Below are 27186 nucleotides of genomic sequence, written 5' to 3'. Positions count from 1 at the left end.
TGCACTCGCTGCATTCCGGCTCCCTCTCTCTCTCCCGCTCCCGGAAATGAAGGCCTCTGGAACCTGGGGGCAAGTTTAAACACCTACCTGAATCCCAAGCTGCACTCCGGCTCCCTCGCTCTCTCCCGCTCCCGGAAATGAAGGCCGCTGGTACCTGGGGGCAAGTTAAACACCTACCTGAATCCCAAGCTGCACTCGCTGCACTCCGGCTCCCTCTCTCTCTCTCGCTCCCGGAAATGAAGGCCGCTGGAACCTGGGGGCAAGTTTAAACACCTACCTGAATCCCAAGCTGCACTCGCTGCACTCCGGTCCCCTCTCTCTCTCCCGCACCCGGAAAATGAATGTATCAGGGTAAGGTTTCAACCAGATTGGATCACTGAGTGAGCAAAAGAGGAGTTTGAGATTCTTCGAATCTCACTCAGGGGTGCAATGACAGACGGAGGAGGCTTAACAGGCCTTAATTGTATGATGTACATCAATGATAAGGAAAATAAACCAGTTCAAAAAGAAAAAGAAAAGAAATGGTGGCAGAAGAAATCCGGAAGTCCTGGAGAGGGCACTTCTGGAGAATCCAAATGAAAATAGAAAGTACAAATTAAAGATTAGGGGCCTCTCCACCCTTGACTTGTTCATTTGATTTTTCAGATGGAAAAAATAAATAACAGACAAACCAGTTCACAAGAAGGAAGAGAACTACACTCCAGAAAAGAATGTTTTAGACAGGATTGGGGGGAAACTAATGATACAATTGGCTACATATTTGAGGGAATTAAATGACAGAGCCTGGAGGAAAACTTTACGGGTTAGAAACAAATCAAAATATCAAATTATTACTGAACAGTGAAACCTCCGGTGAGACATCTCTAATTGGACATCAGCTGATGGATGATCTGCGGTTTCCACGGAGTATGTACTAGTTATTAAGGGTCTCGGCAGACAGCAGCGACTGACGAGGAACCCCAACATGATAAATGACAATAGTGTAAGAATTTTTTTAGCTTGATGCCACGGCGGGAAAATTATTACCAATGCAGCAAACAATATTGCATTGGAGAGCTGTAATAGTTATTAAAGAAGAAATGTCATGTAAATTGTTCGGGACTGTTATGTATGTATGATAATGGGGGTATGTATGCCGTTTGGGAACTTGATCAGCATTTCTAAACTGTGTGAATGTTTTAATAGAGGGGGAATGGTGGTAGTTTAGTGTGTTTTCTTGATTTAACTGCATAGAACATCACAAATAATATTGATGTTGTTGACACGCCATATTTTGTATGTAATGACTATGGGTCCGAAAACCACAAAGGGATGTGTCGATATTGTACTTTATTTTTAGTACTGAAATTGTGATAACAGTTGCACATATGTAAAGTTGTAACACACAGTCCATTTGTGTGGTTCGGTCACGAGTAATGTGTTAAGATAAGACTTTTTTTTCTTTTTTACTGTGTATTTAACAACAGGGAAAATTTATTTGGAAAAACTGATAGTTTGATGTAGTTTTGTGAATACTGTTAGCTTATTATGTTGCAAATGTTGTAATAGAAAATATACACTTTCATATTGTAAGGGGAATGATAACAGACGAAAGGGATTTGAAGGAAATTTGTCAGAAAGATATTCTCTCATGTACACCAGGGGCTGGCAGACATACATGGTTCAGGACAATGTTAGACATTAATGTGAGGAAGTCAGGGATAGAAGCAGGACCGATTGAACCTTTTAAATTAATGAAGCAAGGGAATCAGTGGGTGGGACATGATATCATAATTTACCATTCCAATGAGAAATGGAAAGCAATTTGGATGACGGAAAAATGGGACACTAGACAGCCAGTGATAGACAAAAGACCTGTTTGGTTACTGATGGACTGAGTTGTGTGCTGTTTCTAAGGGACATGAGGAAGCTTCTACGGTGCTGCTACCCCAAGGAAGTAAAATACTTTGGAGGTAGTGGAACACATGGATATAGCTATTGTGTTAACTTCCTGAGCGGCTGCAGCTATGGTTCATGGTAATTGGACTTGAGGAAAGAACGAAAAAAGATTCTTATCGACACTGGTCTGTGATATGGATACATTTACGAATTGAGTTCGGTGCACAATTTAAAATCACAAAACATACATACAAATGAGACAGATCGGGGATAAATGTTAGTCAGTACAATTGGATGGGGGGGGTAATGGACCAAATGTTATAGTTACATTTCAAATGTCAAGACGGGGTGTTATTGGAAAAATGGAAAGGTGTGTCATTTGAAACATGGAAGTCTGGCAATACCTGATTTAAGAAACATGAGAGGATACAGGGAAAGATCCCACAAAGGTTGACAGCAGGATAGGATTGTAAAATGCAGATAGCTTTAGTCAAACAGGACAAAACAAAACAAAACAAACAGGATTTTTGTATGAAGCTAAAAACAATGGTTCACACCTTCATTGAAATTAACTATCTTAGTAAGCAGCTGGAAAGGATGCGGTTCAGTTGAATTTGGTGACAATTCTAGGTGTGAAATTCTGCTAACACCAAGTAAATTAAATAAAATTGGAGACTATCAGTCTACGAGAAACCTAATTTAAAGTTAAAATCAAAGTCAAAATTATGAGCTGAGGACACAATTGGAAAATAAAACTGTAAAAATGACAGGAACCAAACCAAAATTCACACCTCTTGAAATCAAAGCATTTTTGAACATCACAAAGGAACTTTGAACATCACAAAGGAAACAATGTAATCAGAGACCTGAGAGGTGAGGTCATGTCAAAATGAATACTTAGTTGTATTAGAATGTTTTGATCAAAGATACCTTTTACAATCCAAGTCAAATAAAAGTTACTTTACAATAAAGTCTTAAAAACTTAATAACTGTTAGAAAGAGAATATAAACCCAGAGACCAGAGCAGGAACAACCAGAACTCAGAGAGAAGCAGAGAAGGAACAAGCAGCTCAGAGTCAGATTACAGTCAGCTCGGCCATGGGAAAGGGACAGGGCATAACAGCCGAGCTAAAATAGCTAATACATCTAAGGAAGACTAAAATTTAAAGAGGAGGCAGAGTCAGCTCAGAGATAGCCAGCAGAGTCACCTCTCATAGCTCGGTACATGGGAAAGATAGGACATAGCAACCGAACTAACCAGCGAATACATCTAAAGAAGACCAGACTTTAAAGAAGATTGATTGTCAAGGTGGGCCTGAAGGTCCCTTCAACCAACCAGAAGGATCCAGAAGCAAGATCTTTTTCCTTTCTGTAAAGAAAGTAATTGCAGCTTTTAAAAGAAAAAATATAATAATAAAATAACTTAATTTAACCTGAAACAGTTACTTTACTTACTGAGCAATGCGGGACCCAGGATTGATGCTACTAAGTGGTAAGTAGATGAAATCTTCGGTGAAGGTATAGGTTATACCGGGGGATAACTTGAAAATATAGTTTGACCTGAATAGCACCCACTGAAGCCTGCATCGGAGTCGGGGAGTGAGAATCCCTGTTCACCATTTAGAATGTCGGCCCTGTTTGGTATGGGGGAATTCTAAGAATAGTAGTGAGTTTTCAACAACAGGGAGAACCTCTCTCCTCTCAGGGGCCGTTTATCTTTTTTGTGGTGTTCTTTGGTGGGATGCTGGAGGGCCATGGAGGGGAGCTCCTGATGGGGGTGGGGCTGTTGATGTGTAATAAGGAGGGAGTTGGTGACGGTGGACATCCAAGGGCGGGCCTGGAGTGTCGCAGGCCGGGAGCCGGCCCAAGAAGGGTTATGGTTGATTGACAGGGGAGGTGCGCCCCCACCCGTCCAGGCTGGTCACATGGAATGTGAGAGGGCTGAATAGGATAGTCAAGCGGTCATGTGTGTCTGTGCACCTGAGGAGCTTAAAGGCGGATGTGTTATTTTTACAGCAAATACATTTGAAGATCAGGGACCAGACTAGACTAAGGAAAGGGTGGGCAGGACAAGTCTTTCACTCAGGATTGGAAATGAAGAAGGGGGGAATGGCTGTGCTGATAAATAAGTGGGTTGCGTTTGAAGTGAAGAATATAGTAGCAGACTCAGGGGGGGGAAGGTTTGTAATGATGAGCGGGAAATTGGAGAGGATGCCAGTGGTCTTTGTGAACGTTTATGCCTCAAATTGTGATGATTCATGGAGCATTTGGAGGGGTTGGACCCGTGGAGGCTTGGAAGGCCGAGGGCGAAGGAATTTTTGTGTTTCTCCCATGTGCAGAGGGTGTACTCGGGGATCGAGTACTTTGTGATGGATAAGACTCTGCTGTGGGGGTGGCGGACCCGGAGATTAGACATAGGGTTGCTAGCAGATGAGGTGTGTGAGTGGGTGAGGGCCGCCATTTGGGGGTATGTAGAGCTGAATGACACGGGTGAGGTTTCGCCCGCCACGTTATGGGAGGCATTTAAGGCAGTGGTCAGGGGGGAGTTTATATTGATCCGGGTGCATAGTGATAGGCTGGAGCAGGCAGAGATGGCTAGGCTAGTGGATGAAATCCTGTGGGTGGATAGGAGGTCCTCGGAGGCCTCGGATGAAGGGTTGTTGAAGGAGCAGCAGAAGCTCCAGATGGAGTTCGGGTTGGTGTCCACAGGGAAGGCAGTGGGGCAGTTACAGAAGGCCAGGGGGCAGTGTATGAATATGGGGAGAAGGCGAGTAGGATGCTGGCTCACAAACTCAGGAAGCAGGAGGCAGCGAGGGAGATCAGGAAGGTGAAGGATGTGGGAAGCACGGTGGAGCAATGGTTAGCATTGCTGCCTCACAGTGTCGAGGTCCCAGGTTCGATCCCGGCTCTGGGTCACTGTCTGTGTGCAGTTTGCACATTCTCCCCGTGTTTGCGTGGGTTTCACCCTCACAACCCAAAGATGTGCAGTGTAGGTGAATTGGCCACGTTAAATTGCCCCTTAATTGGAAAAAAAGAACTGGGTACTCTAAATTTATTTTAAAAAAATAAAGGTGAAGGATGAAAGGGGAAGGGTGGTTTTGGACCCGATGGGGGTGAATGGGGTTTTTGAGGAATTTATGAATCGGAGCCCCCGGCCGGCAATTTCTGGACTTGGGTTGGAGTTTCCCAAGGTGGAGGGGGACCTGGTAGATGGGATTGGACTGGTGGAGGTGATGGAAGCCATGCAGGAAGCGGGCACAGGTGGGTTCCCGGTAGAATTTTATAAAAGGTTTTCGGGGGATCTGGGTCCCCTGCTGGTAAGGACATAAAATGAGGCAAGAGAGAGTGGGGGGGGGGGACTTCCCCCTATGTTATCGCAGGCTTCGCTGTCTTTAATTTTGAAGATGGATAAGGACCCGGAGCAGTGTGGGGCAAACCGCCCGATATCACTGCTAAATGTGGAGCCAAGCTGTTGGCAAAGATCTTGGTCTCGCAGATTGAGGACTGTGTGATGGGGGAAGACCAGACGGGGTTTGTATAGGGGTGGCATCTGTCGTCGAATGTTAGGCGCTTATTGAATGTGATAATGATGCCCTCGGAGGGACAAAATGCGGAGGTGGCGGTCGCAGAGAAATCCTTCGATCGGGTAGAATGGGAATATCTGTGGGAAGGTTCGGGTTTGTGTGAGGGTTTGTGGATTTGTTCCGGTTGAAATGAAATGAAATGAAAATCGCTTATTGTAACAAGTAGGCTTCAAATGAAGTTACTGTGAAAAGCCCCTAGTCGCCACATTTCGGCGCCTGTTCAGGGAGGTTGGTACGGGAAGGTTGTTGTATAGGGCGCCAGTAGCGAGTGTAAGAATGGGTTTGGGGTATTTCGATTTACATTGTGGGACAAGGCAGGGATGCCCACTCTCACCATAGCCTTTTGCCTTGGCAATAGAGCCATTGGCAATGGCGCTTAGAGCGTCAAGGAGCTGGAAAGGGATAGTGCGGGGATGGGGGTCACAGGGTTTTGCTATATGCGGTCGATCTACTGCTTTATATATCGGACCTACTGGGAGGTATCGGGGGGATCATCAGCAATTTAGGCATGCAGGTGGTGCGGGGATGGGAATAACTGCACAAATATAATTTGGCGTGGTTGGTGGAGTAGGATTTTAGATGGGACGTGCTGCTGCTGGCGGGGCGGATGGTGACCGTGAAAATGGTGGTACTGCCGAGATTCTTATTTGCTTTCCAGAACCATCCGATCTTTATTCTAAAGGCTTTTTTCAGGAAAATTAACACTTTGACCTCGGGGTTTGGGCGGGCAGGGAAATCCCCTTCGGTAAAGAAGGTGCTGTTGGAATGGGGGCCTGTGGGGGAAGTCAGGGGGCGGGCTAGCCTTGCTAAATATGAGGAACTATTACTGGGCAGCTAATATAGCCATGATTAGGAAGTAGTGGAGGAGGAGTCGGTGTGGGAGCGGATGGAGGTAGCCTCATGTAAGGGCACAAGTTCAGGGGGCACCATTGGCGGCGCCTCTGCCGTTCTCGCTGGCCAGGTACTCCACGAGCCCGGGGGTGGTAGCAGGCCTGAGGCTGTGGGGACAGTGGAGGCAGCACCTGAGGTTGGAGGGTGCCTCGGTCTGGCCACCGATTTGTGGGGATCATAAATTTGCACCGGGAGGGGGTTGGACACAGGGATCCGGGGTGGCAGCGGACGGGTTTGAACGGTTTGGTGACCTATTTGTGGGGGACAGCTTTTCGAGCCGAGAGGAATTGGAAAAGGATATGAACTGCCCCAGCGGAAGTGGGTTCCGGTACTTACAGGTACGGGATTATGTTAAGCAGGTGCCGTCCTTTCCCGACCCGCTGCCTCCGGGGTGTCGAAAATAGGAGTTGGCGAGGGTAAAGTGTGGGACATTTATAAGGAATTAATGGGTTGGGAGGGAGCCCTGATAGGAGAAGTTAAACGGAAGTGGGAGGAGGAGCTGGGGAGGACGGTGGAGGCTGGGTTATGGGAGAAGGCCGGCGGTGTGGGTGAGCAACCTCACAGAATTCCTGAGGCTGGAAATTATTCAAGTTTTCTTTCAGAGGGTCAGTGGTGGGGCAGGGGGGGAGGGATGCGGGGAGAAGGAAGGGAGGGATAGAGGGGGTAAAAAATGAGGAAGGCAGGATTGGTGGAGGGGAATGGCAGGGATGGTGGGGTGTTATTTATTTGTTATGAGATTTCATGTTTGTTCTCTTTTCGGTTGTGTTCAATGTATATATATATAAATGCCTTAATAAAAATATTTTAAAAATAAAGTAAATATTGGCAGGGATTCTCCAACCCCGCATAATCCCCGGGGGAGCGCGTATCCCTCCCCACCGCCTTGATGCCGGCTGCCCTATTCTCCGGCGCCGTTTTTCAGGGGCCGGCGGGATTCCCGCCACGCCGGTCGGGGGCCGTTGACAGCGGCCCTCTCGGCGATTCTCCGGGTCCGGATGGGCCGAGTGGCCGTCCAGTTTTGCCCAGTCCCGCCGGCGTGATTTACTCACCTCACTCACGGCGGGACCTGGCAGGTACGTGTGCAGGGGCGGTCCTGGGGGGGGAGCGGGGGGATCTGACCTCGGGGAGGCCCCCCACGGTAGCCTGGCCCATGATCGGGGCCTACCGATTCTGCGGGCGGGCTGGTTCCGTGGGCGCCTTCTAAACTCTGCGCCGGGCCCCTGTAGGGCTCCGCCATATTGCCCGGGGGCCGGCGCGGAGAAGAGAACCCCCGCGCATGCGCTTAAATACGCTGGCCTGTCCGCGCATGCGCAAAATTGCACTGGTCCTTCGCTACCGGCTGGAGCGGCGCCAACCCCTCCAGCGTCAAACTAGCCCCCGCGAAATTGGAGAATTCCTCACTTTCGGGGGCTGTTGACACCAGAGTGGTTGGTGCCAGTTGTCCCGCCGGCTTGGGGACATAGCCCCATTTTCAGAGAATCCCACTGATTGAATCTTCTGTTCCCAAAGATATGTACTAAAATGGTGCCGTTAGTTGGTTGGTGGCAACTTTTGTCCGAATAATAGATTTCCCAACTGGGAGGTTACAGTATACAATGTGAATTTGAAATGAAAAATACTTTAAAAGTAGCAAGTAAAGGTCATATGATTCCATGAACCTGCTCCACCTTTCAGGAAAATAATGGGCGGGATTCTCCGTTCCAGAGTCTAAGTACTCCTTCCAGCGGAGGATCGGGACAGATCCTGGAGTGCTGCCCCGTTGTGATTCACAGTCCTTGACCATGCAAATATATGCATGTTGGAGACCACGCCCAATTCAAATCTCGGTTTCAGGCCGCCATTTTGAGTTCTGGGGGTGGGTGGGAGCGGGCTTTGCATGTGGGGTTGACCCCAGGACACGCCGCTGGGTTCTGTGTTTTGTCTTCCCCTTTCAACCCTGGAAAACCTGAAAATTACCCTTGGTGATCTCAAGCAGCCCTCTGCTCAACAGCATCCTCCTGGTCTGGCTTGGTTGACCTAAGTGGCTTCCTGAGTCTAAACTACTCTGCCTGACACCTAATGGCACGTACATCTCCTCTGAACCTTGCCTCTCACACATTAAACCTATGCCCCCTAGTTATTGATCCCTCTACCCTGTGAAAAAGTCTCTGACTATCCACTCTGTCTATGCCCCTCATAATCTTTAGACCTTTATCAGGTCGCCCCTCAACCTCCGTCGTTCCAGTGAGAACAAACCAAGTTTATTCAACCTCTCATCATAGCTAATGCCCTCCATACCAGGCAACATCCTGGTAAATCTCTTCTGCACCCTCTCTAAAGCCTTCACATCCTTCTGGTAGTGTGGCGACCAGAATTGAATACTATACTCCACGTGTGGCCTAACTAAGGATCTATACAGCTGCAACATGACTTGCCAATTCTTATACTCAATGCCCCGGCCAATGCCTTCTTGACTACCTTCTCCACCTGTGTTGCCCCTTTCAGTGACCTGTGGACCTGTACACCTAGATCTCTCTGACTGTCAATACTCTTAAGGGTTCTGCCATTCACTGTATATTCCCTACCTGTATTAGACCTTCCAAAATGCATAACCTCACATTTGTCTGGATTAAACACCATCTGCCATCTCTCCGCCCAAGTCTCCAAACGATCTAAATCCAGCTGTATGCTCTGACAGTCCTCATCGCTATCCGCAATTCCACCGACCTTTGTGTCGTCCGCAAACCTACTAATCAGACCAGTTACATTTTCCTCCAAATCATTTATATATACTACAAACAGCAAAGGTCCCAGCACTGATCCTTGCGGAACACCACTAGTCACAGCCCTCCAATTAGAAAAGCACCCTTCCATTGCTACTCTCTGCCTTCTATGACCTAGCCAGTTCTGTATCCACCTTGCTAGCTCACCCCTGATCCCGTGTGACTTCACCTTTTGTACCAGTCTACCATGAGGGACCTTGTCAAAGGCCTTACTGAAGTCCATATAGACAATATTCACGGCCCTACCTGCATCAATCATCTTTGTGACCTCCTCGAAAAACTCTATCAAGTTAGTGAGACACGACCGCCCCTTCACAAAACCGTGCTGCCTCTCGCTAATACGTCCACTTGCTTCCAAATGGGAGCAGATCCTGTCTTGAAGAATTCTCTCCAGTAATATCCCGACCACTGACGTAAGGCTCACCAGCCTGTCGTTCCCTGGATTATCCTTGCTACCCTTCTTAAACAAAGGAACAACATTGACTATTCTCCAGTCCTCCAGGACATCACCTGAAGACAGTGAGGATCCAAAGATTTCTGTCAAGGCCTCAGCAATTACCCCTCTTGCCTCCTTCAGTATTCTGGGGTAGATCCCATCAGGCCCTGGGGACATATCCACCTTAATATATTTCAAGACGCCCAACACTTCTGCTTTTTGGAATGCTCCCTTCCAGTCATGGGAGCATTTCAGCAGTCAAGGGCGTTCAGCCTCTGATCTTTGGGTAAGCATTCTCCAAGCTGCAAAACTGATAGCCAAGTTCCACACGCATGAGCAAGGCTTCAACCAGGACATTGGATTCATGTTGCACTACATTCACCCCCCACCATCTGGCCTTGGCTTGCAAAATCCTACCAACTGTCCTGGCTTGAGACAATTCACACCTCTTTAACCTGTGATTATCCCTCTTTCCAGTCACACCGTCTGGACCTGTAAAGACTTAATTATCTGCAAAGATTTGCATTCAAAGTATCATCTTGCAACATTGACTTGGCTGTATATGTGTTGGTGGAACCCACCAATTCACTCACCTGGTGAAGGAGATGTGCTCTGAAAGGTAGTGATTCCAAACAAACCTGTTGGACTTTAACCTGGTGCTGTAAGACTTCTTACTATATCCTACAAACACCAGAGGCCCCAGCATCAATCCCTGTGGAACACCACTAGTCACAACCTTCCATTCAGAAAAACACCCTTCTACTGCTACCCTCTGCCTTCTGTGACCGAGCCAGTTCTGTATCCATCTTGCCACCTCATCTCTAATCCCGTGTGATTTCACCTTTTGTACCCGTGTGCTAGGAGGCACATTGTCAAAGGCTTTACTAAAGTCCATGTAAACAACCTACACCATCCTCCCCTCATTAATCATCTTTGTCACCTCCTCAATAAACTCGATCAAGTTAGTGAGGCACGACCTCCCCTTCACAAAATCATGCTGTCTATCGCTAATAAGTCCATTTGCTTCCAAATAGGTATAAATCCTGTCCCTGAGAACTCCCTCCAATAATTTACCTACTACCGACGTGAGGTTCACCGGCCTATAGTTTCCTGGATTATCCGTGCCACCTTTCTTAGACAGTGGCAGCACATTAGCTACTCTCCAGTCCTCTAGGGCCTCCCCTGTAGCCAATGAGGATACAAAGATATCAGTCAAGGCCCCAGCAATTCCCTCCCTTGTTTCCCTCTGTATTCTGGGGTAAATCCCATCAGGCCCAGGAGAAGAAGAATAACCAGGCAACGTGCCTCAATGACTACCGTCCGGTGGCCCTGACTTCAGTTGTAATGAAGTGCTTCAAGAGGTTGGTCATGATGCACATCATCTTCATACTCCCAGAATGCCTTGATCCACTGCAATTCGCATACCGCCGCAACCAGTACACAGCATACGCCATCTCCCTGGCTCTACACTCATCCCTAGAGCATCTCAACAACAAGGACTCCTACATCAGACTCCTATTTATTAACTACAGCTCCACCTTCAATACCATAATCCCAGCCAAGCTCATATTAAAGCTCAAAAACCTAGGACTTGGCTCCTCACTCTGCAACTGGATCCTCAACGTTCTGACCCACAGACCACAATCAGTAAGAATAAACAACAACACCTCCTCCACAATAGTCTTCAATACCAGGGCCCCGCAAGGCTGCGTACATAGCCCCCTACTATACTGTACACACACGACTTCATTGCAAAATTTGGTTCCAACTCCATCTACAAGTTTGCAGACGATACGACCATAGTGGGCTGGATCTCGAATAATGACAAGTCAGAATACAGGAGGGAGATAGAGAATCTAATGGAGTGGTTCAGCGACAACAATCTATCCCTCAATGCCAGCAAAATTAAAGAGCTGGTCATTGACTTCAGGAAGCAAAGTACTGTACACACCCTTGTCAGCATCAATGGGGCCGAGGTGGAGATGGTTAGCAGTTTCAAATTCCTGGGGGTGCACATCTCCAAAAATCTGTCCTGGTCCACCCACGTCGACGCTACCACCAAGAAAGCGCAACATCACCTATACTTCCTCAGGAAACTAAGGAAATTCGGCATGTCTACATTAACTCTTACCAACTTTTACAGATGCACCATAGAAAGCATCCTATCTGACTGCATCACAGCCTGGTATGGCAACTGCTCAGCCCAAGACCACAAGAAACTTCAGAGAGTCATGAACACAGCCCAATCCATCACACAAACCTGCCTCCCATCCATTGACTCCATCTACACCTCCCGTTGCCTGGAGAAAACGGGCAGCATAATCAAAGACCCCTCCCACCTGTTGTGTTATGCTTCTTCATGTAGCATAAGCTGCTTCCTTGATGTATACTCTGACAAAGGAAGGTTCAGACTTGGAGATTGGTTTAACACATTTATTGAGCAGTTAACAATTCTCCTACTTGAGTTCGACTCTCCTGCTAATCTTGCTATAGTAACTCAGTCTAACTAACCAGTCTGCTCTAATCCATGCGGTGGGTGTGATGCTCTGATCTGCCCCTGTCCTTCTGAGTGTCGCCTGTGGAAAGAGAAAGAGCATGCTTGCCCTGTCCTTTTTCTGGGTTGCCCCCTTGTGGTAATCTGGGTAGACTGTCATAGTCTTTTTGTTGGCTGGGTAGTTTGCTGCAAACAACTGCGTCTGTAGATGTCTGTTACACTCCTTCTCGTCTGAGCAGATCCTGTGTATACGGAGGGCTTGTCCATAGGCGTTGGCTTCTTTAATGTGTTTAGGGTGGAAGCTGGAGAAGTGGAGCATCGTGAGGTTATCCGTGGGCTTGCGGTAAAGTGAAGTGCTGAGGTGGCCGTCCTTGATGGAGATGAGTGTGTCCAAGAATGCAACTGATTTTGGAGAGTAGTCCATGGTGAGTCTGATGGTGGGATGGAACTTATTGATGTCATCGTGTAGTCGTTTCACTGATTCTTCGCCGTGGGTCCAAAGGTAAAAAATTTAATTGATGTATCTGGTATCTGGTGTATAACGTTGGTTGAAGGTCCTGTGCAGTGAGGAGGTATTGTTCAAACTTGTGTATGAAGATGTTGGCATATTTAGATGCAAATTTGGTCCCTATGGCTGTTCCGTGCGTCTGGATGAAGAACTTGTTGTTGAAAGTGAAGACGTTGTGATCCAGAATGAAGCGGATGAGTTGCAGAATGGCATCTGGAGATTGGCAGTTGTCGGTGTTGAGTACTGAGGCTGTTGCAGCAATGCCGTCGTCATGGGGGATGCTGGTGTAGAGTGCCGAGACGTCCATTGTGATGAGGAATGTTCCTGGTTCAACTGGTCCATGGGTGCTGAGTTTCTGTAGGACGTCCGTCGTGTCGCGACAGAAGCTGGGTGTACCTTGTACGATGGGTTTCAAGATGCCCTCGATGTAGCCATAGAGGTTCTCACACAGGATCCCATGCCTGAAACGATAGGACAGCCTGGTGTGTTAGCCGTGTGTATTTTCGGGAGGCAGTGGCGATCTCCAACGTGCAATGTATGTGGGATGAGAGCACTTGGGGTGCTCTGAATGTCTGGATCCAAGGTCTTGATCAGTCTGTTGAGTTGGCGGATGTGTTCCTTGGTCGGATCTGCGGGTAACTGTCTGCAGTGTTCCTGGTTGTTGAGTTGTCGGTATACTTCTTTGCAGGAGTCCGTTCAGTTCAGTATGACAGTGGCTCCTCCTTTGTCTGCTGGTTTGATGACGATGCTGCGGTTGGTCTTGAGAGCGCGGATGGCATTGCGTTGTGCTTGGGTGACGTTCGGGGGTATCTTGTGAATGCGACTGATGAATCTGGCATTGACGCGACTCCTGACGGCTTGAGCATACATGTCGAGTCTAGGGCAGCGGCCTTCCGGAGGGGTCCAATTCAACTCTTTCCTCTTCGGTTGCCGCACCGCAGATCTCTCGGTCTGCTGTTCCGGTTCATTGGTAGTCTCCTTGGGTTCGCTGTCGGCCTCTAGGGGTCTGTGGAAGAATTCCCGGAGCCTCATTCGCCTGATGAATTCCTCCGAGTCAGCCGCGAGACTGATGGGGTCCATTTTGGTGGTGGTGCAGAAATTGAGCCCTCTGCTGAGGACTTCGATTTCGTCTGGTTGAAGGGTATAGTCCAATAAGTTGACAATAGACTTCCCTCCATTGTTTTCTACTGTGGTACCGGAGGAGGTTTGGTTGCTGCTGGTGGTGATGCCGAGTTTCTCAAGCTTCCTGTTCTTGGTGTGCATATAGGTAGCGTAGTATCATTGTCTCATCTGTTTGGCGGTGTTCCGCAGCTAGTCTGCTGCGTCCTGAGCGCAAGTTAAGAATATGGCCTCTATCTTGGTTTCCAGGTTGCGTCGTCTGCTGTAGAGCTGGCGTACGAGGTGGTTGAGGAGTGTGAGAGAGGTGCGGCGGCAGAGTCTCTCAGTGTAGTCTGTGTTGTAGGTCAACTTGAGTGGGTTTGTGATCTGTAGCCCTTTCAGGATCTTGTCTGCTTTCTTGCATCTTTGTAGAAACTTAATGTCAGTGTCTATATGCGCGATCTTCCTGGAGATCCTCTCCACTTTGAGCCGGCAGTTTGCGGTGTCGATGGTAGCCATGATGTGGAGATGCCGACGTTGGACTGGGGTGAGGACAGTAAGAAGTCTTACAACACCAGGTTAAAGTCCAACAGGTTTGTTTCAAACACTAGCTTTCGGAGCACTGCTCCTTCCTCAGGTGAATGAAGAGGTATGTTCCAGAAACATATATATAGACAAATTCAAAGATGCAAGACAATGCTTAGAATGCGAGCATTTGCAGGTAATTGAGTCTTTACAGATCCAGAGACAGGGGTAACCCCAGGTTAAAGAGGTGTGAATTGTCTCAAGCCAGAACAGTTGGTAGGATTTCGCAAGCCCAGGCCAGATGGTGGGGGGTGAATGCAATGCAACATGAATCCAAGGTCCCGGTTGAGGCCGTACTCATGAGTGCGGAACTTGGCTATAAGTTTCTGCTCGGCGATTCTGCATTGTTACGCGTCCTGAAGGTCGCCTTGGAGAACGCTTACCCGGAGATCAGAGGCTGAATGTCCTTGACTGCTGAAGTGTTCCCTGACTGGAAGGGAACATTCCTGCCTGGCGGTTGTTGCGCGATGTCCGTTCATCCGTTGTCGCAGCGTGAACATGGAAGTCTAGATCTCGGTCTGTTAAATCAACTCCGCACAGCTTTCCAACGCCGGTATGTCATTCCTAATGCCCAGAAATAAACACAGTACTCCGGGTTTATAATAACTAGCTTTGACTTTGTAGCTGCTGTTGTGCTACCTCAGCTCTGTCATAATATACAGCAGTATATTATGGTGCAGACACACACTGATGGACATGCAGTGGGACCAATCAGCATACACAACACTGCAGCCAATCACCAGTGAGAGCACTCGCACTATAAAGACAGGGGACAGGAGAGTTCCCGCTCATTCGAGTAGCAGCCAGCTCGGAGCACAGAGCTCACAGCCTGCAACACAGACATTCACCAGTGCTGAGTGCATCACCTGGTTAGGACTAGGCAAGGGTCAACAGTTAAAGCTGGTCTTGCATTTACCCACAGTTCAAGTATGTTAATATAGTTAACCTTATAATAAAATAGAGTTGCACCACTTCCAGTGTTGGTGACCTGTTTGTGATCCAGAACACCCAACACATCATGGTACAAGGAGTGGTTGCATACTAGCACTTCTGAGGCCCACCTGCAACTAATCAGCATTCCGGCAAACTGAAGTATGGAGAACATCAACCCGCCGCCGCCACTCCGAATCGCCGGCAATCTCGGGGTCAATTGGAAGATTTTAAAACAGCGCTTCCAGCTCTTCCTCGAAGCCACGGACAGGGAGAATGCCTCGGACACCAGGAAAATTGCTCTGCTCCTCTCCACGGCCGGGCAACACGCCATCCACATCTTCAACTCCCTCACATTCGCAGACGATGAGGACAAGACAAAGTACAAGACGGTTCTCCTCAAATTCGATACCCACTTCAGCATAGAGGCGGTTTAGCACACTGGGCTAAATCGCTGGCTTTGAAAGCAGACCACGGCAGGCCAGCAGCACGGTTCAATTCCTGTACCAGCCTCCCCGAACAGGTGCCGGAATGTGGCGACTCGGGGCTTTTCACAGTAACTTCATTTGAAGCCTACTTGTGACAATAAGAGATTTTCATTTCATAGAGGTCAATGAAAGCTTCGAAAAATACCTGTTCCAGCAGTGCTTACAGGGTAAAGACGAGCCTTTCCAATCCTTTTTAACATCCTTGCGCAGTCCTGCGGCTACGGGCCCACCTCCGACTCCATGATACGCGACCGGATCGTATTTGGTGTTCTGTCGGACCCCCTGCGTCAGCAGCTCCTCAAAATTATGCAATTCACCCGAGCGACTGCCATCGAGACCTGTGTCCTGCATGAAAATGCCCCCAGCCGGTACTCCCACATACAGGCGGCTGAAACTGCGCAGCAAGGTCCGCACGAGGCGGAACAGGTCCAAACAATTGAACACCTCCAAGGCTGCAGCCTGGATGAGGGCGGCCATTTTGCGCGCTTTTCGCCGCCTCCCGCGCTTGTACGCGCCAAACGAGGGGACAGTGACGTGGAGGAACGTGATGCGCAGGCGCACACCATGCAGTACCGCACCGTGCATGCGCGGTGGCGCTACGAGCGTACTGACGTCACGACGTGCGGCAACTGTGGCTCCGCCCATTTAAAGCGGCAATGTCCTGCAAAATCACGACAATGCCTATGATGTGGCAGACTTGGCCACTATGCTGCCTGCTGTCGAGCAGCTCAGCCTGCCAATTCGCATCACTTCAGCCAGCCTCGCAGGAACGTTCGGGCAATTCAACCCTCGTTCACCAAGTCCGATTCCGACTTCCCGCAGGTCAGTGACACCGAGGACCCGAGGGAGCCTTTTCGAGTCGCTGTTATAACAAAGAACAGGCTGTCCCCGAATCAAAACCACCAGCCGCTGTTGGTGCACAGCATTGATCCAGACGACGAGTGGTGTGTCACCCTGACGGTCAACCAGAATTCGTCGCCCACCTCAGAGACTTGACTTATGAGTTTTACAATGTTGGACTCTTTGATCTGTTCTGTTATTCTGTTTCATCGTTCCAGTAGTTTGTATATAATGTTCATTTTGTTGTTGGTGTGACACCCTATTTCCCTGCACCAGGCACCTTCCCATGTAAATAGATTAGCCTCATGTACATAGTCATGTAAATAACACGCACACACATAGTCAGGTACATTCACTACACGATATTTATTGTCACGCAGGCACATGTTCTTTATATAAAAGGGGGGATGTCATAATATACACCAGTATATTATGGTGCAGACACACACACACATACTGATGGACATGCAGTAGGACCAATCAGCATACACAACACCGCAGCCAATTACCAGTGAGAGCACACGCACTATAAAGACAGGGGACAGGAGAGTTCCCGCTCATTCTAGGAGCAGCCAGCTCAGAGCACAGAGCTCACAGCCTGCAACACAGACATTCACCAGTGCTGAGTGCATCACCTTGTTAGGGCTAGGCAAGGGTCAACAGTTAAAGCTGGTATTGCATTTACCCACAGTTCAAGTATGTTAATATAGTTAACCTTATAATAAAATAGAGTTGCACCACTTCCAGTGTTGGTGACCTGTTTGTGATCCAGAACACCCAACACATCAAGCTCCTTTATATCCCAGTTCGCTGAAATAAAACACTAAATTCCATAGGCCTTTCAGATTGTTTTCTGAACCCTTCCCCCCCCTCGTCTGATTGAACCTCCACAGTTTCATGCTTTTCACCGTTTAAAACGTACACTGTTCGATCCTTTTTAACTCCTAAGTGGATAACCTCACACTTCTCAATTGTTATGGGAGAGATGTTTTCAGAACCCCAAAATGTACCATGGAGTTCAACCAACCCCCACCTTTAATGGATTGTTGCTTTTGAAGCACACGGCTTGTTCCCCAGGTGTAGTATTACAATTATGGACACGTGGTTTTTAAATCAAAACAATGTTTATTCTATGAACTCAATTTAACCTTTTAAAAACAAACATTGAATATCTTAACACCCATTACTTCAAAGATAACCCCAAAAGACTACAACACTAAATAATCCTTCAAACTGTTCCTTTAAACATCCAAAAGGCTTCAAACCTTCAAAACAGACATGAGGTTACATTCAATATATTTATAGTCTTTGGATTTGCAGACATCAACAGACCAGCTGTGTGTTTTCTTCCTGCAGCTCTCAGCAAAACACACAGACACTGCCAGCTTTCTTCTCAAACTGAAACCAAAAGCAAAAGTGAGCTCAGCTTCCCCCACCCTCTGACATCACTTCAGTAATATGATCAGCTCCATTTCTTAAAGGTAGTCTCACATGACACAATACTGAGTATATCTTTGTCACAGATTTGCTACTCATGTCATGTATTAATTTTTCTTTATAATTGGCTGCTCCCATGTACACCTCCATTGTCATTGTATCATTTGATTGGATTGGATTTGTTTATTGTCACGTGTACCGAGGTACAGTGAAAAGTGTTTTTCTGCGAGTAGCTCAAACAGATCATTTAGTACATGAAAAGAAAATACATAATAGGGCAACACAAGGTACACAATGCAAATACATAGATACTGGCATCGGTGAAGCATAGTGTAGTATTAATCAAGTCAGTCCATACTTGGATAGGTGACTTGCTCTCTAAGACTGAGTTTTTTTCAGAACTCCAGTCAACAATTGAGGCCCCTGCACAGATCCCTGCGGCCTGCATTTAGCACATCCAGCCAATTAGAGTAGCTGACCATTGTCACTACTCTGAGCTTTGACAAAAAGTCATCTAGATTTGAAATGTTAGCTCCCTTCGCTCTCCACGGATGCTGTCAGACCTGCTAAGATGGTCCAGTATTTTCTGTTTTTGTATCACTACTCTGTGTCTTCGGATCCTCAGCCAATTTCAGAATCAAGCCAATAATTTTGCCTCAATCCCATGAAGTCCAAAGTTTCAGGGCATTCTGGAAGTCAATATAAGTGTAATTCATAGACGTTCCTCTGTCACTACTTTAGTCAGCTTTTCAAAACATTCACTCAGAAGTCCATGCCAGTTCATTCTAATCAGGTATCAACTACAAGATGTACCACAGGAGCTCATTTTGGCAGCACCTTCCAAACTCACAACCTCTACCATCTGGAAGGACAAGAGCAGCAGACACAAGAGAACACCACAATTTGGATGTTCCCCTTCAAGCCACTCACCATCCTGACTTGGAAATATATCACCGTTCCTTCACTGTCCCTGGGTCAAAGACCTACAACTCCCTCCCTAACAGCACCTCAGGGACTGCAGCGGTTCAAGAAGGTAGGTCACCACCCCACCTTCTGAACGACAACGCTGGCCTAGCCAGCGACATCCACATTTCGTAAATGAATAACAACAACGGTAAACATTTTCAAGCTGGTTTGCAGCAATCTCATTGAGGATAAAGTGGCAAATAAAGTTTATAGTTCTCTGGCTTCCCTCTCAAGTTTCTCTTAAATATGGAGAGGCACTTGCAGTTTTTCTAATTCAAACGAGCAGTTCCTGAATCAGGGGAACTTTACATCTGCAATGCTGTGGCACAGAAGCTCAACTGATGAAGAACAAATGAAGTCCTGTTCTGGCTCTTGTATTCTCGGCAGCTGAGATTTCAGCTCAAGTTCAGAGTATACTTTAATACAACCAATCAATCCAAAGTCTAAATGAATTTCCGCTTGAGTGAAATTAATCTACATGTGATTGGCTATTTACCTTTTACAATTATCTTGCTATTGCCAGGGCCAACATATAACTTAAGATGGTTTTTTCCTCTGAGTCATCAGTACCTTTAGAATGAATCTGTAGATTTTGACTTCCTGAATGGTTCTAATTTCATGGAACGAACACTGGACTATTTGCGTATCAACCAGCATAATCGGCAATAATAGACAGAGCTGAGCAATTCCACAATCAACGGATCAGATTTTAGCTCTGCAGTCCTGCCACATCCAGTCTGGAATGATGGTGGACAATTGACGGTGGCACAGTGCACTGCTGCCTCACAGCACCAGGGACAGAGGTTCAATTCCGGCCTGTGTGGAGTTTGTACATTCTCCCCTCTGGGTGGATTTCCTCCACGTCCTCTCTTTTCCTCTCACAGTCCAAAGATGTGTGGGATTAGGTGAATTAGCCACGATAAATTGCCACTTAGTGTCCAAGGATGTCCAGGTTAGGTTATGGGGTTACGGGAATCGGGCGGGGTGGATGGGGGAGTGGACATGGGTGGAGTGCTCATTTGAAGGGTTGGCGCAGACTCGATGGGCCAAATGGCCTCCTTCTGCACTGTAGGGATTCTGTGATTCACCGGAAGAGGAGGCTCCATGCAATCTCCATCCTTAATGATGGTGGAGCCCAGCACATCAGTGCAAAGTTAAGGCTAACAAGGCTGTAATGAGGTCAGGAGCTGAATGACCCTGGCAGAACCCAAAATGAGCGTCAGTGAGCAGGTTATTGCTAAGCAAGAGCCACGCGATCGCACTGTTGATGACCCCTCCCTGTAAATGAAATTAATCCAAATTGGGGCGGCACAGTGGTGCATTACTGCCTCACGGTGTTGAGGATCTGGGTTCGATTCCCGCCCCGGGTCACTGTCCGTGTGGAGTTTGCACATTCTCCCCGTGTTGCGTGGGTCTCACCCCCACAACCCAAAAGGTGTGCAGGGTAGGTAGATTGGCCACGCTAAATTGCCCCTTAATTGACAAAAAAAGAATTGGGTACTTCAATAAAAAAGGTTAGTGCAAATTCGACAATTCTTTAAGTAACATTTCCCCCTAACATGAATGTGAGAGGTGTTAGATAAAATTAGGGGAAGAATGACCAGGATTGCTCATTGGAAAATGGTATGGTTGTGGGATAGTTGCTTTGGGAGTGCTTATTAAATTGCTGTGGAAATTTGGTTACATATTTGCAAGAGTGAATTTTCCAAACAGCAATAGTTTATATTGATGATAAGCCATTTGAAATAAATAACTCTGCTTCCTTGTATGTAATGGAAGAAGTGCGAGGTTTAGTTTTGAAATCCACACAGTAGGGAAATTAGTTTACTGCAAATAAGTTTAGCCAAATTAACTCAAAAAATGTTTATTTATCTGTCCACATCTGAACTTGCATGTTTTCTCATTCTTTGTTTGTATTGCACTCTTTGTTGAATACATTCCCCTCTCTTGCCTGTGAGTCTCGGAGAAGTAGATTGAAAGTTACAATGAATGTGACTATCTGCACGGTGGATGTGGGTTAGTTACCTAAGTCATGTATTGTAATGGGGGTGAGATCTTTCAGATAGAGTTAACTAATGAAGGAATAATAATAGTCTGCGGTCTGTTTTTGGAGCAGGGTTTTAGCTACCTCCATGTCTGGAGTAAGTTTTCGGTTTAAGATGATAATCAGGATAGTTAAGGTTGACTCCCGGTGGTCCCTGCTTGAAGCCGTTGGTTTTGGCCCCTTTTACCCTGGCTAAAGAGTTGGAGGAGACCCGTGGCGCAGCACCAATTATAAATATGGCGGAGGGGGAAGGGTCGTCGTGGACTGGGAAGCTGCAAATGGAGCAGTTGATGAGCTTCATTAAGGACGAATTTCAGCAACAGTGAAAAGAAATGCAGAGGAATGTTGATATAGTTCCCACTCAGAATGGGGAGTGTCAGCAGCTGTTACAAGTGCCAGATGATTCCTCAAAAGACACTTAGGAAGGCGAATGGAGTTTTGTCCTTCATTGCTAGAGGGATGGAGTTTAAGACTAGGGAGGTTATGCTGCAACTGTATCAGGTGTTATTGAGACCACACCTGGAATATTGGGCGGGATTCTCCATTCCCGCGCCGAAGTGGCTGCGCCGTCGTGAACGCCGTTGAGGTTCGCGACAGCGCGGAACGGCCCCGGTCCCGACCGATTCAGGCCCTGACAATGGGCCAGTATCGGGGCCGCATCATCTACACGTGCCAGGCCTTGTCGCCCGTGTAAAAGCGGCACTGCATAGTTGACGTGGATAACGGACAACCATGCATGGTTGTCGTCCTGTTTGAATCCGCCCCGCAAGAAGATGGGGGACGGATCTTGCGGGGCCGCGGAAGGAAGGAGGTCCTCCTTCAGAGAGGACGTCCCGACGATCGGTGGGCACCGATCGCGGGCCACCCCACATTCCAGGTGAAGCCCGGTGCAGGATCCCCCCTCGCCCCCCCACAGGCCGCCCCCCCCAGCGTTCACGCACCGCCCACGACTGCAGCAACCAGGTGTGGACGGCGCCGGGGGGAACCCGCCATTTTGGCCTGGCCGCTCGTCCCATCCGGGCCTGAGAATAACGGGGGTGCCAGAGAATCGCCATTTTGGGTGTCTCTGGCGATTCTCCGGCCTGCGGCCCGTGAAACTCGACCAGGTCGTTCCCGCCGCTTGGGAGAATCGCGGGAGGGCGTCGGACCGGCATCCCCGGAAATTTTGCCGGCCCAGGCGATTCTCCCAAATGGCGTGGGAGTGGAGAATCGGGCCCATTGTGTTCCGTTTTGGTCTCCTTACCTGAGAAAGGACATAGTGTTGCTGGGGGGTGTGCAGAGGAGATTCACTAGGTTAATCTCAGAGTTGAGGGGGTTGGATTACAAGGCGAGGTTGAGTAGATTAGGACTGTATTTGTTGGAATTTAGAAGGCTGGGGGGGTGGGGGGGGGATCATATGAAGGAAACATATGAAATTATGAAGGGAAAATGCGGGCAGGTTGTTTCCACTGGCGGGTGAAAGCAAAACTAGGGGGCATAGCCTCAAAATAAAGGGAAGTAGATTTAGGACTGAGTTTAGGAGGAACTTCTTCACCCAAAGGGTTGTGAATCTATGGAATTCCTTGCCCAGTGAAGCAGTTCAGGTTCCTTCATTAAATGTTTTCAACATAAAGATAGATAGTTTTTTGAAGAATAGAGGGTTATGGTGTTCAGGCCGGAAAGTGGAGCTGAGTCCACAAAAGATCAGCCATGATCTCATTGAATGGCGGAGCAGGCTCGAGCGGCCAGATGGCCTACTCCTGCTCCTAGTTCTTATGACTTAAAATCCCTTGACAGCCTTTGAAATGGAGATCTTCCATTCAATTTCACACATTGCATTCGCCAATTATTGACAGGTTTATTGCCGCAGAGACAGCTGTTTGGTGGTTTGTGATCTATATTTACATTCATGCTTCACTGCATCTCCATTTCCCTGCTTTGATATTAACCACAATGTTTGGAAACATTATGACGGAGATCTCTGAATGGGGTCGCTGTTGGGGGGTTGGAGTGGTTGGTTGTGAGGGGGGGGGTTGGATAGTGGGGCAGGATTTGTGTTCTGGGGAGGAGGGCGCTTCTCCCGATGGACTTTGAGGGGTACCTCCATCATGCACTAACCCCTTGACCCATCTCGGGGCCCACCGCGTCAAGGCCACTCTTGAAAATACTTGAACTAATTCACGCCCATGTGTGTCCCCGTTGAGAGGACTGGAGTATCAGAGGGGGCTGGAGAATCAGTCTTCCAGCCCTTTCCAGCATGTAAAGCACTGTGATTTGCATTTTGCCACCAGCACGGAGTGCGTGGCTCGCTGCCGTCGCCAGGAACTGGAGCATCGGAACGAGCGCCGATCCCGTTCTCCGGCCGACGCTCCATTCTCCGCCGGATTGGGAAATCCTCTACAGGCTGCAGGCATTTCAGCAATTTACCAGTCTTCCGTCAATTCCATATCTGCGGTGCATACCCCCCTAAAAGGACACTGGGTCCTGCACCCCAGTTCACCTGTAAGCCACACACCATTGTGACTCGGAACTATATCAATATTCCTTAATCATCCCTGCATTAAAACCTGGATGATGCAAAAATACAACAGTGGGTGAAGTTACACACATGGGCCCCCGATGGAATTTACACCCACCCCTTTTAGGAGCACCTGCTGCAGTCACATTGCCAGGTAAATCTGTCACAAAATCAGCAATGGGGCCACAGTAAATTTTAAAATAACTTACCTGACTGGGACTATAGCAGCAGGAGTGCTCCTGCGTATCGCTGAAGGAACGTCTGGGCACTACAACGAATATCTGGGCCTCTGCTGTAATATAAATGGAAACACGTAACAGGTATGTCAGCATCTGTGGAGAGAGAAAGAGAGTTCAAGTTTTCAGTCCATATGACTCTTCTTCTGAGCTGTTTCTGCTGCACTGGGTTCCTCCTCACAGCTCCCTCCGATTTTTATTCTCTGCCTCTTTCTGCTGGAAATGACCAAACAACAGAGCAGCCGCATTCAGATGAGTCCTGGCAGTTTAAATCTGTTAGTCTTCTGAATTCCATCCCCGCACGAGACTGCTGTCGACACCTGTGGCTTCCTGTTAGCAGTTAACTTCAACTTTCTTATCTTTGATTGCTCCACACACTCAAACTATCTCTCAGTAACTGATACCTTCTGTTTGTGGGTTCTGTTGACATCTGGGGCGGGATTCTCCCGCAATCGGCGGGATGGCCCGACGCTGGCACCAAAAACGGCGCGACCCACTCCGGCTTTGGGCCACCCGGAACGTTGGAAAACCTCCGACCCGGAAGGGGCTAGTAGCAGCGTGACGCCAATCGCGATGGCGTCACCCGTCACAGACGCGCGCGGCGTCGCAAAACAAAAGACGCCACTGCCCGAGACCCCGCAAAATGGCCGCCCGCCGCGCAGCACCGAGGTTTCAGGAGCGGGACATCGAGGCGCTCCTGGACGCAGTGGAGCAGAGGAGGGAGGTCCTGCACCCCAGACATGGCCGCAGGGTCGCACCACACCTCAGCCAGCGTCTGTGAAGGAAGGTGGCAGAGGCCGTCAGCGCCGTGGCCATAACAGCCAGGACAGGCAGCCAGTGCCACAAGAAAGTCAATAACCCAGTCAGGGCAGCCAGGGTCAGTACCTCCATCCCCCCCCACCGATGGGCGGCACAGCCCTAGCTGAAGCCAACATGGCTGCACCCACGCCTAACACTGTTGCCTTTTATCCCTGTCACCCCTCCCCCCCCCCACAGGAGAAGCATCCTGGTGGGCCCGGTCCACAGGGAACTGGATATAGCAGTCCGCGATGGCACACAGGGCTTCGGTCACTGCACGGATGCACTGGTGGACCGATGGCTGCGAGATGCCGGACAGGTCCAAGCTCGATGACTGGAACGACCCCGTGGCGTAGAAGTTCAGGGCCACTGTAACCTTGATGGCCACGGGGAGAGGGTATCCTCCCCCAGTCCCACAGGGTGCCAGGTGTGCCATGAGTTGGCAGATATGGGCGACGGTTTCCCGGCTCATCCTGAGTCTCCTCCTGCATGCCCGGTCCGTGAGGTCCTGGTACGACGAGCGGCGCCGGTACACACGGGGCCGCATCGGACGCCTCCGTCGCCGTGGCACCACCACCTCCTCCTCCTCCTCTTCCTCCTCGTCCTGTCGGGCAGGCGGTCCTCCAGCCTGGGCGGCTGCCACCTGCCTCTCTGCGGCACGCTTCTCTGCGGCAGCCTCTGCCGCCACCCTGGCACGCTCCTGCTCCAGCTCCCACAGGGCAACATGTAGAAGAGCGGCTCCCGCCACGGCAGCCAACATCGCTGGGTGATGCCCAAACATAACGGTCTGCAGGGGGTGTGGGGTGGGGATAGACGACATGTCATCATTGCCCATACCCCCTCTGCAGCCAGGTGCCATGGGCTGCATGGTCGTGACTGTTGCCAGCTGGCATCTGGGCAGGCAAACACCCCCCCCCCTCCCTAGCACCACCAGTCCCCCTTCCCCAGCACTCACCCTCCTCGGCACTCACCCTCCCCAGCAACTCCCCCCCCCCCCGGCACTCACCCTCCCCAGCAACCCCCCCCCCCCCCCCCCCCGGCACTCACCCTCCCCGGCACTCCCCATCCCCAGCCACCCCCCCCCTTCCCCGCACTCACCCTCCCCGGCACTCCCCATCCCCAGCCCCCCAACCCCTCCCCCCCCCGGCACCGACCACGATCACCGGCATGCACCCTCGGCCCTGGGGAGCACCCTCCACCGGCACCCGCGACCCCCTCCCCCACCTACGGCCGTGCCGTCTCCTCTCCGGTGGCCGCCTCACCCCGACCCCTACCTCCGCACTCACCGGGGTCAGCCAGCTCAACTGGTTGACGCCGTTAAAAAGGTTGTTTGATTTACGCCAGCGTGACCTGTGGTCACATCAGCGGGACTTAGGCCCATCCTGCCTGGAGATTTGGGGCAGCCCCGGGGCCCATTGTGTCGTGCCGATTCTCGCCATTCTGCGAGACGCGCGGCGCGATTCCCGTCGGCACAATTTTTTGACTGACGGGTAATATGGCGGCCAGCGGTGGGGCAGGATTCACGCCGCCCCCCGGCGATTCTCTGACCCGGCGGGGGGTCGGAGAATCCCGCCCCCAATCTCTGCAAGTGCTATTTTTGAACAGTTACAGGAATAGAATGAGGCCATTCAGCCCCTCGTGTCTGCTCTGTCATCTTCTGATAACGCCCTCTCTGTGACCTATAACATAACCAACTCTGCCCCATATACCTTATTGCATTTGGATAACACAATACTCTCCATTTCACTGTATAATTGGCCCAGCATCATCTACCATAAGTGGAATAGAGTTCCAAATCTATTCCCAATGTACGCTATCTGCTCCCATTGTTCTGAACAGAATTTATGTACACCTTTCTACTGTCAATGATCTGTAAGTTGGTTTGTGTCGAGTGTGTGTTTTGTTCCTCTAAGACTGAGGGTCACAATTCAAAGAAATTACAGCAGCAAGCGTTTTAACATTTTAAAATAAAGTTTATTTAATCTCACAGATTTAGATCAGATTATAAAATGCTGAATCACATTTCTCCATCTCAAACACATACAAAGATGAAAAAAGGCCTTTTTCAGGATGGCAGCCGATGACTAGTGGTGTGCCTCAGGGGTCTGTGCTGGGACCACAACTTCTCACAATATACATTAATGATCTGGAAGAAGGAACTGAAGGCACTGTTGCTAAGTTTACAGATGATACAAAGATCTGTAGAGGGATAGGTAGTATTGAGGAAGCAGGTGGGCTGCAGAAGGACTTGGACAGGCGAGGAGAGTGGGCACTGAAGTGGTAGAGGAAATACAATGTGGAAAAGTGTGAGGTTATGCACTTCGGAAGGAGGAATGGAGACATAGACTATTTTCTAAATGGGGAAATGCTTAGGAAATCAGAGGCACAAAGGGACTTGGGAATCCTTGTTCAAGATTCTCTTAAGGTTAACATGCAGGTTCAGTCAGCAGTTAGGAAGGCCAATGCAATGTTAGCATTCATGTCGAGAGGGCTAGAGTACAAGACCAGGGATGTACTTCTGAGGCTGTATAAGGCTCTGGTCAGATCCCATGTGGAGCATTGTGAACAGTTTAGGGCCCCGTATATAAGGAAGGATGTGCTGGCCTTGGAAAGGGTCCAGAGGAGATTTACAAGAATAATCCCTGGAATGAAGAGCTTGTCGTATGAGGAACGGTTGAGGACTCTGGGTCTGTACTCGTTGGAGTTTAGAAGGA

At 49.0% G+C, this 27186-nt stretch overlaps 1 pseudogene; it reads right to left on the bottom strand.

Annotated features, from left to right (window-relative positions):
- Nucleotides 1-23759, bottom strand: part of LOC140387455 (UDP-glucuronosyltransferase 2A1 pseudogene) — a 36825-nt pseudogene extending 13066 nt beyond the window's left edge.
- Between the last annotated feature and the right edge of the window lie 3427 nt (nucleotides 23760-27186).

Source organism: Scyliorhinus torazame, chromosome 12, assembly GCF_047496885.1.
Source record: "Scyliorhinus torazame isolate Kashiwa2021f chromosome 12, sScyTor2.1, whole genome shotgun sequence".
Classification (NCBI taxonomy): Eukaryota; Metazoa; Chordata; class Chondrichthyes; order Carcharhiniformes; family Scyliorhinidae; genus Scyliorhinus; species Scyliorhinus torazame.
The sequence above is the reverse complement of the archived record's forward strand: the minus strand, read 5'-3'. Positions and strand labels throughout refer to the sequence as shown.